Below are 10,848 nucleotides of genomic sequence, written 5' to 3' on the forward strand. Positions count from 1 at the left end.
ATTTGGCTTTATGGGGGGTTGTAACCATAGAGGTATGAAAAATGTAATAGAACAAAGAAGCACATGCAATTGTCATATAAAGGGTATCCACAGTCAATGTCTGGTGATTGAATAAACAAGGCCTGAAGGGTTATTTATTTTTTTAAGAGAGAAAGGACTCACTATTGATCACATTCCTTTTTTACCTTTAAACCGTTTTATTGGCTTATAATACACATATCATATAGTCCAATCAGATCAAGAAGAGATGTACAATCATTACCATATCAATTTTAGAATATTTTCTTCTTTCGTGTACTCATTGTTATTAGGTCCTCGTTTCCCCCCAACTTCCCATGCCACACTTCCAAGATACCATTAAACCAGTATGTCTCTATAGTTTTACCTACCCTGGATTTCATTTTCATATACAGAAAAACATACAAAGAAACAAAACAAGCCAACAACAACAACATTAACAACCTAAAAACAATAACAAAGTAAAACAGAGAAGAGCCTCAATGGAAAAGAAAGCAGAAAATATTAAAAACTAGAACAAATTTTAAATGGGTCAAAAGGGAGGTCAAATGATAAGGTGTTACATTTTAACCTAACTGCATCTGCAGTCATCCACTTTCCCATGCACTTAGCATGCTAGCAGGGATATTCACATCCCTGGTCTCTAGATCACATCGTTCTTGAAATGGAAGGGACAAAAAACAAAACAAAAAACAAGCAGTGTTAACTAGAGCAGAACAGTTTTACTAGCAAACAGATCTCTTCTATGTCTGCTAATTTCCCTACAAAATTATATCTTCGGATGAACACTGACAGGTACGTTGTAGAGTCATTTGTCGCTTTCTCCATGAGTCCACTCCTGGCAGGATGAGTTCCACTTTTGTTTGCACGTCCGCAGTGTGAGGGATTGAACAAGAGTGCTGGCACTACCGGGGCTTATGAACTGGGCTGTGAACAGCAAGATCAGCAGTGTGAATCCACCAGCTGCTTGGCAGGAACAGATACGGCTTCCTGTTCCTGTAAAGAAAAATTCAGGTTTCGTTCATCAAATCCACCCATTTGTGGTTGTCTCAGTTACACCAGCACTCAAAAAAAAAAAAACCAACCCCAAATTCAATGCCACCGAGTGCATGCCATCTCACAGGCACTCTACAGGGCAGGGTAGAACTGCCGTACCCTGTGAGTTTTCAAGACTGCAACTGGGGTTTTTGTTTTGTTTTGTTTTTATTATTTTATTGGGGGCTCGTACAACTCCTATCACAATCCATACATACATCCATTGTCTCAAGCACATTTGTACATGTTGTCATCATCATTCTCAAAACATTTGCTTTCAACTTTAGCCCTTAGTACCAGCTCCTCATTGTTCCCCTCCCTCCCTCACCTTCCCTCATGAACCCTTGATAATTTATTAAAAAAAATCTCATGTCTTACACTGCCTGATGTCTCCCTTCATCCACTTTTCTGTCATCCATCCCCCTGGGAGGGGGTTAGATGTAGATCATCGTGATCGGTTCCCCCTTTTTGCCCCCCAACGTTCCCTTATCTTCCTGTTATCCCTAATCTCATTATTGGTCCTGAGGGGTTTATCTGTCCTGGATTCCCTGTGTTCCCAGCTCTTATCTGTACCCATGTACATGCTCTGGTCTAGCCAGATTTGTAAGGTAGAATTAGGGTCATAATAGTGGGTGGGGGAAGCATTAAGGAACTAGAGGAAAGTTGTATGTTTCAACAATGCTATACTGTACCCTGACTGGCTTGTCTCTTCCTTGTGACCCTTCTGTGAGAGGATGTCCAATTGTCTACAGATGGGTTTTGGGTCTCCACTCCACACTCCCCCTCAGTCACAATGACATTATTTTTTATTCTGGGTGTTTGATGCCTGATACCTGATCCCACCGACACCTCATGATCGCATAGGCTGGTGTGCTTCTTCCATGTGGGCTTTGTTGCTTCTCAGCTAGATGGCCGCTTGTTTATATCGGAGCAAACAAATTGGGAAGGAGAGAGGGTGGAACACATCTGGCCCACCAAGCTCCAAGGACGATATTCCTGCTCAGAGCAGCCAGTGCACAAAGAGGACCAAAGGGCTGGTCTCACCTGGAGACACGATGTCCCTCACTGACCCATAGCACTTCGAGAGACAACACTGGAGACACAGTGCAGGAATTGTGCCCAATCTGACCCTACCACTCCGGGGCAAAACGCTAAGGGCTGGCAACAGAGCAGCAAGGGGAGCAAAGCAATGAAGTGCCCGGGAAATACCAAAAGTAGAGTTGATACCAGGGCATGACACCCCATCAGAATCGACTGGAAAACACACCTAACAGTTAACAAACAGACCTGGAACTATTTATAGGTTTTTCTTTTTTTTTTTTCCCGCTGGGTGTTTTTGTTTTCTTTTGCTGTTTTATTTTGCTCTGTCTTTGTGTGTGTATGTGTGTGTGTGTGTGTGTGTGTGTGTGCTGATTATTGTCTCTGCATGTCTATCTAGATAAGATAGGTGGGATAAACAATCCGGAGAAGAAAACAATGGGACCAATGGTTCCGGGGAACATGGAAGACAAGGAAGTGGGGGAAAGGAAGTGTGTGTTAACAAACTCAGGGACAAGGGAACAACAAGTGATCTAAAATTGATGGTGAGGAGGGTGTAGGATGCCTGGTATGGCTTGATCAAGGGCAATGTAACCGAGAGGAATTGCTGAAACCCAAATGAAGACAGAACATGACAGTGGGACAAGAGGAAAGTAAAAGGAAATAGATGAAAGTAATAGGAGGCAAAGGGCATTTAGAGAGCTCTAAATACAAGCATGTACATATATAAATATATTTATATATGATGACGGGGAAATAGATCTTTGTACATATATTTATAGGTTTAGTATTAAGGTAGCAGACAGACATTGGCCTTCTACTCAAGTACAGTGAACCCTCGCCACTTCGCGCTTCGACTTCCGCGGCTTCACTCTATCGCGGTTTTTGTGTAACAGCGCATGCTCTGTCATTACTGCCACTGATTGGCTCATACTGTACACGCTTGATGCCATAAATAATATAATAAATAATAAATGATAATTGTAACGTCCAAAATGTTTTACTGTATTTTCCCTTTTTCGTTTAATAAATTGGGTAATACGAGTGTAATGGTGACTAAAGGGTGTTTTTTCATGTCCTCTATGCTCTAACTACGAAAATATTTGATTTACAAATAAGGAATCCTACTTCGCGGAATTTCATTTATCACGGTAGGGTCTAGAACCGATTAACCGCGATAAACGAGGGTTCACTGTACTCCCTCAATGCAAGAACACTTTGTTTTAATAACCTGGCATTCTGTGGTGCTCACCTTCCTGACAGGATCAGTGAAGACACAATGGGTGCATAGCAAATGTGGTGAAGAAAGCTGATGATGCCTGGCTATCAAAAGATATAGTGTTTGGGGTCTTAAAGGCTTCAAGACTGTAGCTGTTAACTGAAGTGGAAAGCCCTTTTTCCCATGGAGTGGCTGGTGGCTTGGAACAGTTGACCTTGAGGATCACAGGGCAACGTGTAACCACTATGCCAGCAGAGGTTCTACAGCCAAACTAAGTAACTAAAAAACAAAACACTGGGTGTGTAATCATGTGAGTGTGACTTCTATCTTTATATCTCCAGTAACTAACACAGTGCCTGAGACCGGCTGTCAAATGAATGAATGCGTGCATGAATGGACCTCGGCAGCCACTTGAAAAGGACTGTATTGGGCTGTAACAAAGAAATGCTCCTTCGGTCACTTACTTATTAACAATCCTATTTTCTATTCATCTGTGCCTATACCTTGTCTAAGGTACCGTGGTGGCTTTGTCAGGTAAGCATTGAACTGCTAAGCCTCACACTGGCAGTTCAAACTCACTAGCAGCTCTTTGGGAACAAGATGAGACTGTCTCTTCCTGAAGATGTTTACAGTCTCAGGGACCCTATGCAGGGTGGCTATGAGTATAAATCAGCTAGATGGCAGTGGGTTTGGGGTGGTCTAGTCGTATCATATTCTGAATTCCTTCAGGACAAGAATCATATTTAAATCACCTCTGCCCTTAGTATCTAAGTGCCTGGCTTAAAATAAAATGCATTGCCAGCAAGTCGATTGTGACCCAGAGTAACCCTGTATAGGCAGAGAAATGCCCCCAGAGGATTTTTGAGGCTAATCTTTATGAGGGCAGACAGCCTCATCTAGTCCCCGTGGAGAGACTGGTAGGATTGAACCGTCAACCTGGTGGTTAGCAGTCCAACAGGGAACCCAGTATGCCGTCAAAACTCCTGGCTTAAAATAGATGCTAGTGATATGGAATCAACTAATCATTTGCCTTGCCACTGGCAACATTGGCGTTTCTCAAACATAAATGTAAAGATTCTGAGTTAGTAAAGTTAAGTGGGTCAAAGAGGCTCTTTTTCCTAAGCTTCCAGATAATGCCCATGCAGCGGACCATACTTTGAGAAGTAAAGTAATTAGACAAACCCTGGTGGCACTGTGGCTTGAGCAGTTAGGTTCCCAACAGCAAGCTCGACAGTTCGAACCCACCAGTGGCTTCAGGGAAGAAAGATGAGGCTGACTGCTCCATGGAGATTTGCAGTCAGTGAAACCCTACACACGGGGCTGACTGTGAGTCAGAACTGACACCAAGGCAGAGGATTTGTTTTTTTGTTTCTTCCACGTTACCTGTATGTTTAGAATAATCTGCGGTGTTACTTAAAGTTCTAATAGCTGGGCTGCACCTCCAGAATCTTAATTTAAACTCTCCATGCTTCAAGAATACTACCAGGATTGAGTTGGAAGTCACAGATGCAAAAAATAAAACATTTTAACTGATCCCCTCTTGAATGAGTTGCTGAAAATATCGGAATGGAGCGCCGCATATACGAAAACTCAAACAATTCGGTTGATTCTTTCTTAAACAAATTGCTGAAGCATCTGAATAAATAAGTCTTCTCAAAAGCAAATATCCCGCAGCAGTAAATCCCGGGGTTGCACGCCCATCACCCCGCAACTGCGGCCCCGCCTCTGCCCTTGTTTGACACGCCCCCTCCGGCGGGGCTGAGTCCCGCCTCACCACGCCCCTCCGGCGTCGCCCCGCCCCCTACGTCTATTGGCCACTCCCCTTTCCCCCGCAGTCACTCCTTCCTTCTCTAGGGGTCAACTTCCGGCTCCGAGGTTGGTCACGTGTGCGGATATGGGAATTGGTCGTGAAACGGCCGCTTCCTTCACCATTTAATTCAGGGCTCTTCAGTCGCCGTGGCTGCCCGCCCCGCCCCGGGCAGTGACCGTCCTGGAGGACGCCCCCCGCGCAGCCGGGCTCGGTCCGGTGCGGCGGTAAGCCTGCGGTCGCGGCTACCCGGTCGTCCTGGCGGCGGCGAGCGGACGAGCGTGCGGGCGCCCGGGCTTCCCACTGCTGACTCAGCGCCTGAGAGCGGACCCCACAGCTCCCAGCTGACAGGTCCCCCTTCCTCTCGCCGCCTCTCTGTGTAGGGCGCCAAGTCTGGGCCGAGCTGCCGCCCAACTTGTCCTGGCGTCTGGGAGAAATACGCAGGGAGGAGAATCCTCACACCTCCCTTTCCGGCTCCGCCTTAGGAACCGGGTGCTTTTGTGTCCCCGTTCTTTAGAGCTTTGGCATGGACCAGGAGGGGAGGGTGTGACAGTGTTTCCTCCTCCTTGTCCAAGTCGGCATGTTCTTCTAACTTTCTTACTTCTCAGTGCGCCATTCTGTTTTCTGAGTGGCAGTATTCCGGGTGCCAAGGTGTGCCAACTTTCTGCATACAGGGCCCAACCCAGAGGGGCACTCACACTGACAGTTCTTTGTCACAACCAGCCCACAGAAGCGGATGGGCCAACTAAATTGAAGGAAACGAGGACCAGCACACAGCAAGCGGTGGCTGGCAGCTTCTGGAACGTGGCCAAATATAGGTTTTGGTTGTCGTGCTGGTGGTGGTGGTTGTTAGGTGGCCCTGAGTCGGTTTCTGCTCACAGCTTACAACAGAAGGAAACACCGCCCACGTCTTGTGCCATCTTCACAATTGCTGTTTGAGACCATTGTTGTTGTAGCCACCGTGTCAATCCATCATGATGAAGGTCTTCCTTGTTTTCCCAAGACCCTGTACTTTGTAGGAACTGGTCTCTTCTGGTAGCATGTCCTTGCTTCAAAGGAGCATTCTGGTTATACTTCTTCCCAAAAGGTCTTTTGGTTGGGTCTTTTGGCACTCCATGATGCCTTCAATATTCTTCAGCAGCAGCATAATTCGCATGCATTGATTCCTCATTGTATTCGTCACTCATTGTCCACACATATGAACAATGCCATGGCTTGAATCAGGTGCACCTTAGTCCAAAAATTAACACCCTTGCTTTTCAGCACTTTAAAGAGGTCTGGCGTAGAAGATTACCCAATGCAATGCATCATTTGAAAATAATTTTATAGAACCTTTAACATTGCCTTCCAGAAAGGAGCGACCAGATTTTTAACACTGGTAAAACGGGACAAAAGCGGGACACCAGTGATAAAACTCATATCCTGGCGAAATAGCCACATGGCAGCCGAAAACCGTATACCCTAGCTTGTCGTGCATTCTTTCCAAAAATCGGGACTTTTTAAAAACGCCGCGGGACTGTCCTGCCAAAAGACCTAACTCTTAGCATGTAAATGCCAGGAAGTCTGCATGTCTTCATGAACATGGTTCATGCTCATAGGAGCTGTCTGCACTTAGTAGGCATCAGTATTTACTAGCTGAATGAAGGAGCTCATAGTGCTTTTCATTTATGCCCAACTCCTTTATGAGATGTGTCAAAATCCTCTCTTGTTTTTACCACTTACCATACATTAGATTCTTGTTTTTGACCCAAGGAAGACTGTGGTAAGTGTTGTCCACTGTTGAGTCAATCATTTGACCAGGTTTTACTAAACAGTTCTGATTGAGTGCCTACTCTGGCCCCAAAGAGCCCTGAGGACTGGTGGTGGGTAGGTGAACTGGGACTGCTAACCACAAGGGCACAATGTCAGCAGTTCAGAACCAACAACAAAATACTGCCTGGTCCTGTACCTCTTCACAGTTGTTGTTATATTTGAGCCCACTATTGCAGCCACTGTGTCAACCCATCTCCTTGGCAGCCCTCCTCTTTCTTCGCCGATCCTGTATTTGGTAAAACATGATGGCCTTTTCCAGGGACTGATCGCTGCTGCTACTACTAACATATCGAAAGTACTTGAGATAAAGTCTGGCCACCCTCAATTCTAAGGAGCATTCTGGCTGTACTTCTTTTAAGACAGGTGTGTTTGTTCTTCTGGCCGTCCGTGCTACCTGCAGCATTCTTTGCCAACACCATGATTCAAGTGCATCGATTCTTCTGTGACCGTCCTTATTCATTGTTGAGCTTTCTCGTGTATCAGGCCAGAAAAGATGCCCTGGCTTGGCAAGGGGCACCGTAGTCCTCACGGTGAAGGCCGCTCCTCAGCAGATTTGCCCAGTGAAATGCATCCTTTGATTTCTTAAATGCGGCTTCCATGAGCGTTGATTATGGAACCAAATCAAATTAAACCCTTCACAACTTCCATCTTTTCTGTTTCTTGTGATGTTGTCTATTCGTCCCGTTGTGAGGGTTTTATTTTCTTTATACGCAGTTGGATCTGTACTGAAGACCAAAGTTACTATTTTGCATCAGAATGTGCATGAAGACCTCTGTGCCATGTTCGCCTCTCATTTATAATGTAGTTTGACCAAGCACAACCCTGTCTTATAGTGTGGCTATGGGTTGGAATCGAATAAATGGCAGTACTAGAAGGAGAAATCTTGATTAATCTCTAATACTTCATTTCTTTGTACACAGTGCTTAAAAAATTGAGGGGAAAGTCTGTTATGTGTTTATTTAAGCTTTATAGTGTGAATTAGGTGAAGGTTTACGGAACAGATCATCAGCTTTACATTCAGCGACTTATATGCTTTGTTTCATCTCATCCACTGCAGTCCCCTCAAGGTGCCATTATTTATCCCACTTCCCTGTGTTGCCTGTTTCCAAACCTCATCGTCTCCTAGCCCTTCCGCATTTTATGCTTCCTTAAGTGCTGCCCTTTTGACTTCAATGACTGATTGTAATAAAGGCTGTATACGTCCTTAGTGTCACTGTTCTCCTTGTAAACTAGTGTATTGTTTCCCTGAAAGTTGACCCACTGTGGTCAATTCAGTTCCAGACTTGAAGGGTGACTAAAGGGTCTGTCCCCATGAAAATCTGCAGTCTCTTGAGTGGTCAACTTGGCTCCTATGAAAGAAGTATACCATACTGTGTGATCCAAGGATTGTAAATAATAAAACCCAAATCCAGAGGAGGAAATGGTATCAGAACTTAAATTCTGAACACCCAGTTTGCAGGAGGCTGTGGACGGCAGTGGAAGCCCAGACTCCATTTGCAGGTTCCCCTAGTTGGATTAAGCCTCCAGGGTCTGCCCTCTGACCATAGTCCAGAGATGTGAAGAGCCTTGCTATGAGATAGAGCACTGTAAAGTCAATTATAGCCGAGGTAGTTAGGTTAAAATGTAACACCTTATTTTATGATCTCCCTTTTGACTCATTTTAAAATGACTTACATTTTTAATATTTTCTGCTTTTTGGTTGAAGTTTACCCTGTTTTGTCATTGTTGTTTGTTCTTTGTTTTTGTTTTGTATGATTTTCTGTGTACGAAATCCACAATAGTAAATCTATAGAAACATAAACTGGATTTGTAATTACCTAGGGGCATGGCGAGGGAGACTGGGGGGAAATGGGGCATAACAAGTACTGTGGAAAGAAGTAAATGCTCTAATATGGATTGTGATGATAATTACATAACTTATTGAGTTGTATGATATGTGATATGCCAATGAAACTACTTTTAAAAAAGAAGTAAAGAGTAATGGTAAGGGTAACTGCTTAGGTAAATATAAAAGTGTATAAAGGAATTTTTATACCTCTTTTATCGTATGTAACTTAAAAGATAACTTCATATGGCAATAGGTGCAAGTTAATAGTATATAAAAATGTAGTATGTATGCTAATAAGAACAATGAAGGAGAGATGGAATGGGATTATAGTAAAGCAAAATTTCTGGGGGGCAAAAGAAAGATTTACATCTCAGAAACCCTATATAGGGTCACTGTGAGTTGGAACGATGGAATGGCAGCGGGGTTTGAGGGCGATACTGATGATAGTGTTTGATAATTTCCAGATTCTGTTGGGTCACCTTTCTTTGGAATGGACACAAATAGGGATCTCTTCCAGTAAGTTGGCCAGGTAACGCTCTTCCAATTTCTTGGCACAGAGGAATGAGAGCTTCCAGCCTGGCATCAGTGTGTTGAAACATCCCAAAATTAGTATTCTGACTATTCTGGGAGTGTTGTCTTTGCTAATGGCCTCAGTGTAGCTTGGGCTTCTTCTTCAGTACCATCAGTTCTGGTTAGGTGTCCATTGTTAGGTGTCCATTGAGTCATTTCTGACCCATAGCAACCCTGCGCACGACACAACAAAGCTTACTGCCCGGTTCTGAGCATCCTCACAATTGTTCCTGTGCTGGAGTCCATTGTTGAAGCCACTGTGTCCATCCATCTCCTTGGGGATCTTCTTTTTCACGACCCTTCCTCTCCACTAAACATACTACCTTTTCTTAATCATATGCCTCTTCAATGGTCGTCTGTTGACTAATTCCTTTGGGTTCAGCGACTGTGCGTCCCTTCCATCTTCATGCGACGCTTCCTGCATTATTCAATATTTTGCCCATGGAATACTTCAGTATTACAAGTGAAGGCTTGATTTTTTTTCTTCAGTTCTTTTCGCCTGAGATATACTGAGCATGTTCTTCCCTTTTGTTTTTCTAACTCCGGGTCTTTTACACATTTCATTATAATGCTTTACTTGTCTTCTTGAACTACATTTAGAAACTTTGTGTTCAGCTTTTACATGATTATGTCTTCCACTTTCACTACTCTGTTGAAGAGCAAGTTTCAGTGCCTTCGGGCATCCAGATTGATCTTTTCTCTCTTTCCTGTCTTTTTAATGACCTTTTGCTTTTTTCACATATGATGTTCTTGATATCATCTCATCTTTAGTCATTAGTGTTTGTGCGCCAAAACTGTTCTTGAGATAGTCTCTGAATTCGGTATTTTGGTTCTCATGAAGGTGTTAAAATTTTCCACAGCTTGAACATGAACTTGCATGTGAACAGCTAGTTGATGATCTGCTCCATGACAGCCCTGCCCTCTCTCCAGTTTCTCCATCATCTTTGTGTGTGTGTGTGTGTGTGTGTGTGTGTAGAGAAACATGTTTCAGGCTAAAGCTCAGCACACTCCAGTAATGAGCATGGCCTAGAGCTGAAACAGCAGAACCCTCCGGTGAACATGGGGAGATGGATGAGGAAAGTAACTGTCAAACAGAAGAGCACTTGACCTCAGAGAGGTCAGAGCCCAGCATAGCGTAGGAGAAGAGTTGCTGCTTCAGAGATGGGTTCCTGGTATAGCCAATGATCGAGCTGCCAACGATTATTCCAGTGCCAGCCCTTGAATCAGCCAATTTTTGTGGTCCCAGTATGATGTCAGTGTCCCCAAGATATCTAGCTGTTCAGACGGGCTATCTGATCTTCCCAGGAACGAGGCAGACATGGCCTGACCAGACTCCTGGTCCAACAACAGGCCAGAGCTGGAGGACTGAGTAGAGCCCCTAGGATCTCTCTGTTTTCAGTCTCTTAGCTTTAGCCCTGTGTCTGTGCCTAGCTCCCTGAGCCATGTCTTTCTTTCATCTCTTCCCACAGAGGGCATCCATTTGATTCCTGTGTATCCCATCTGGTAAGGCCCACATATACC

General features: G+C 44.3%; 1 protein-coding gene across 1 annotated transcript in view; it reads left to right on the forward strand.

Annotated features, from left to right (window-relative positions):
• Window positions 1-5,199: 5,199 nt before the first annotated feature.
• The window catches only part of EXOC1 (exocyst complex component 1), a 63,531-nt gene continuing 57,882 nt past the window's right edge, over window positions 5,200-10,848 (forward strand). Inside the window, exon 1 of the mRNA XM_004706333.2 lies at window positions 5,200-5,344. The gene's annotated coding sequence lies outside the window, so the exon portion shown is untranslated. The remainder of the gene's footprint in view (window positions 5,345-10,848) is intronic.

Source organism: Echinops telfairi, unplaced genomic scaffold (genome assembly GCF_000313985.2).
Source record: "Echinops telfairi isolate 266 unplaced genomic scaffold, ASM31398v2 ScPeMD7_7468;HRSCAF=8506_0, whole genome shotgun sequence".
NCBI lineage: Eukaryota > Metazoa > Chordata > Mammalia > Afrosoricida > Tenrecidae > Echinops > Echinops telfairi.